Consider the following 5212-nt stretch of genomic DNA (forward strand, 5'->3'; position numbering starts at 1 on the left):
TTCATTCAGATAACAATGGGCATATGTCGCCTGAAATATATTATCATCACAGTATTCATTGAGCAGTTTTGATTGGTCAGATGATTCTTGCTCTTGATTGGATGGACAGATCACATGACCATGTACACTGACAATCACTGGTTTCAAACAGTAACAACAATGAACATTGTGCCTGGGATATTGGTCTCAGCATTTGACAGACATTATGATGTAGCATGATTCATGTGAATCCAGTGTCAGCACGTTTCGGTGATCAAATAAAGACAGTGACGACTGATATGAGAGGGGGAAAACCCTTTGATGTGATTCAAACAAACGTTTCAGGTAATACATATCTGTCAGTTTATTCATTTACGCTACTATTTTTTCGTAACTTTCACAAGTGGAGATTTCTTCCTAAATTTATTATAAATCTATTCTGTACAAAAACACAGCCTAACATTTAAGAAATTCTATTAACCTAGAAAGGGTCATTGTTTACTCTCTCTTGGCACAGACAGAACAGGAACATACACTTCTTAAAAATAACAAAATCATTGGTATCTCTTATTTGATGGATTTGGAATTTATAAACATTTGCAGAAAAATAAACAAATAAAATTCAAAGAAAAAGTACACCATTATTTTTTGACTGACGTAGTGTATTTTGAACATGAGTTCTCAATGGTAAAACAGCCAGTCAAATGCCACGTACAGAAGTTCGTACAATCAAATTTTATAACAGCATGAATCTGTTCTCTATCCTCAGCAAAATTTGTGCACTATACACATATTTCATATTCTGTAATATTCCAGGAAATACATGGTATACAGGCAGTGAAGGATCAAAAGATCTGACCCTTCATGAAATAACAGCTCAGATATTCATGGATGTACATATTGCATGCTGAAGATAAAACATTAGGCTTGGGCACAACATTTCATTGAAGATATGCAACAAAATATTCATGATTGCTAACTTTCAGTACAGTATTATGTGAGAACGTGAATCGTGAGATCGGTTATACAGGAAGGCACCATGTGCAGCTATATACAATAATTAACTGGTGTCCATTTACCACATCCAACATTTTCATCTTTACGCATATTTTCTTCATGCAGAAATTTCAAGAAAATGCTGAAAGGTTTAGCAGTAAATATTCAAACCTCGGTCTTGACACTGACATAAAACAGCCTAGAGTATTTTGAAAGAAAGAATTGACGCAAACGTATGAGAATATAATAAATATAACGTTTTTAGGTCTGGGGCGGTCACACGCAAGCGTTGCCTTGCCTACAATATACAACAGAGAGATGTGTTCTACTGCATCAGTGTTCTACATGTGCACATGTTAAAGCATGGAAATGAAAAATTCGTCAGCTACACATGCTTTTTGAAACAATTAGAAATGTGAGATTGGGTGTATGAGGTTTATAAGCAATGCAAATGACACTTGAAATAGTTATCTGTCACATGTGTGTTCATTATATTTCATATAAATACGTCATTAAGTGAGTGACTGAGTATGCTTCGAGGCCACTCTTAGCAACATTCCTGGAACATGGAACATGTGACATGGGACATTACTCACAGAGATGCCAACCCTAAAGAGTTGCAAATTGTACTTTCAACGATCAAAATTAGTAGTCTGACCTTAAAATTAGTTGTCAACTAAATATTTAAAATCATGATGGATTCTGGGGGAAAATGTACATAAAACATGGAAATATATGTTTTTGTCTATACAGCAGAATTATAATTAATATTCTTCAAATTTTGTGGAATTACTAGTGCAATCGTATTGGCATAGTTTGAGGCTAAAGTTTGTAGCGACTATGACAAAATGGTAGAGTTGACATCTCAGTACTCACCATGTCAATGGGAAGAAATAAACCTGGGACTGAATCATGATGGGAGAACACATTACCCACACGGCTACTGTACCACCCTTGAATGTCCAGACCAGGGTAAGTACTGCTGCCATGTCAGTATGAAGAGATGTACTAAGTAGAATATTAAACATTCTTAGATGATATTCAGTAACAGGACATGTCTATGCTCTCTGAAAGTCTGATATTTGTCCCCAGTTTTTAATGTCAGGTTTAACATAACATGTTTCTGTTTTGGTGCACTTACCTCAGTGTTAGAATATTAAGCATACAGATATAAGACCCTTCATAAATTCCCCATCTGGCACAAAACTTTTTTTTCACAATTTTCCCACCATGGGCATGTACTTGAAAAAGTTTAGACAAATTCATGGGGGACAATGAGTTCATATACCTACTGACATACATATATTTTTGGAAGATAACGAGCACAAAGACCAAGTATAATTTAAAATATAGTATAAAACGTGACAATTATTCACCATTCTATAAAACATGAGTAAAACGAACGATTACAAGAACTGAATGAGACATCATTGAAAATCATTTAAACGTTAATTCTTATATTATACACTCTAAGCCATTTTTCAAACAACATTTTGATGATACACTTGATTTCTTTGATTCAAATAAGCATAAAAATAAACAAATGACTAGAAAAAATGTCAACTATTTCTTTGATATTCTGTTTTCATTATAGTCAATCTGAACTGACTTATAACATATCTTTCTGTTCACGGAGTAATAAATGTAAAAACATATGTGTACACTGTGTAAACAGCCATGTTTATCATAAAATACATATTCTTAAGTAGCACCTTGTATCGCTAACAATATAATGTTTTATCACTCAGCATAAATAAACGCCGTAAAGACACAGAGAAATAAATGAGATCTAACAATGTCAGAGTTTGTGAATATATATATCATACTACCTTGAATTCCAGCATATTTCATCAACATCATGGCTTGGGACTCCAGAGATGGGCTTCAAACATAATGACATGAATTTCCACTTGAAATGAACAAGTTTCACCTTTTACCAATTTAGGCTGGAATTTTAATGATTAATTGTAGTGGTGCCAGTGGTCAATATGAGTTATGTACCTTTTATGTTCTTCCTACTGCCTAATAAGATGCCATGTACCATATAGCTTTCATTTGCTTCAAACAAAATAGTCTCGCCTCATCAAGACAATCTGATCAAAATCAAGAGCAATATTGTAACAAAGTCGTTCTTACTTCATGAAGTATATCAGCTTACTTTCACTGAAAACATGAAAAGATTTGGAAACTATATGTTGATATTTTGGTACAAAAGCATTACAAATTCTTAAAGGGGCCAAAAATCTGCACGGCAGTTGACAAGCTAAATGTCAATGTTGATAGACTCAGCTGTCCAGCCACACATAACTTCCAAGACTCTGTGCCATATGATCTCACAGGAACTTAAAAATATATAATTATTATGAAATATTACCGATACAGACCAAGAGATCTATTGCTTGATGACTACATACAGATTAAGTAACTGATATGGTTCTGAAAGCCATTGTTTTTCTTGAGTTGATGTCATACATAATCATGTTGTTTATGCACACTGGATTGAGTTCAAGGATACATGGAATGATTTCTCTGAGGTACACATGGTCAAATGGTTAGTCTACATCAATACAGATAATAAATACAACGTTAGTGCTTCATGCATGATTTTTTTTTAAAACCCCATGTTCTAATCTGCATATGTCATCTTATATTAAATATATTCTGTAAAAAGTAGCCATGAAAACTACCAGGAACCATGTCAAAGAAATTTGCCCAATATAATGAAAACAATACCCTCAGTTGGACATTAAAGTTACACAATATACTAAATATATGACTTCACCATTTGTACAAAACAGTTGTTTAAGTACTGATTACACTTTAAACAATACACAAATTATACAATAAACAAATTATACAATACACAAATTCATACGTTATAAATTAAAACAGAAATAATATTTGTTTTTAAATTGAAGAAAGGTGGTGTACATACAAGCTGAAAATATTATTTGAGACTAATAATGCTTGTCACAGAAAATTACCGACGATGTGGATGTCCAGTACGTGAACAATAACATTCTCACATCGCCAAGTGATCCCCTCTCCCAGGCTTGACAGCCATACACTGATGTCTGCGTCTCACTCACACACACATATATACCTGCCAGACCTAGATACATTCAACACACACAAGCAAACTACAAATATTCACCATAAAAATAAAAAACTGCATTTGATTCCTGATAAAATAAAATCCTTTCAATGAAGGTATTGTGTGACCATGAGGGTTGTCCCCAACCCTTGTAATAATACATGTATATGGATCCCTTGGACATTGAACAGATACCCTTGTGATAGTGATGCTGGTGTACATGCATGTCTTATTGTCAAATGGATGGACCCACACACCCACATCGAGGAAAATATTCACTATGTTTAGTGTATGAGTTTAGTTTGACTCTGCTTTTAGCATTACTTCAGCAATATCACTCAGGGGCAAACGAAAAATGGGTTTCACACATTGTCCATGTGGGGAATTGAACCTGGTTCTTGGTGTGACAAGAAAATGCATAACCACTAGGCTACCCCACCACCCCGCTATGTTCAGCTTACTGTAATTGACAATATTCAAGACAACCCATTTCAGTTCCAATACAAAGCTTGTGATGGAACTATTTCAACAAAACATGACCAAAATCCAGACATCTACAAGCTCAATACCACAACAGTTTGTCAAGAACACAAAGATGCCTCACACACAGCAGTAACAAGATAAAAACACTTTCAAAACAACTCTTAAAGCAAACATTCACAATTTATGCCAAAGATGCACATATTCCCTGACTAAAGTCTAATACTCCAGCTATCTAATACTATGGAAACACAACAGGTCACAAGGCTTGCCTACTAGTAATAAGACAGTACAACACTTTGATTCTGGTATCACAGATAGAGTGGGACAGAATTAACATGACTCCACCACAAGCCTGAAGCAATTCAGATATGTGTATCCTAACAATGGCAGAACATTTGGTATTCTGGTGGTGGTCCTATAAATTGTCACAATTGGCTCAGCACAGACTAACACTAAGTTCTGAAATCGACATTCCTGTATAATAAAATATGACAAAAAGGAGGCTAGACTTTTTCCATTTTCATACTGTGACAATCTGTCACATATTCTAGACCTGCAGGAGTTGGATTTAGGTATTTCTTTTCAGGGTCTCCATGATAAATGAGGGCTAGAAGTTCATGGTTAATTTCTATCATTGTAAAATATTAATTTTGAATCTTC

The sequence above is a fragment of the Haliotis asinina genome, chromosome 11 (assembly GCF_037392515.1).
Source record: "Haliotis asinina isolate JCU_RB_2024 chromosome 11, JCU_Hal_asi_v2, whole genome shotgun sequence".
Taxonomy (NCBI): domain Eukaryota; kingdom Metazoa; phylum Mollusca; class Gastropoda; order Lepetellida; family Haliotidae; genus Haliotis; species Haliotis asinina.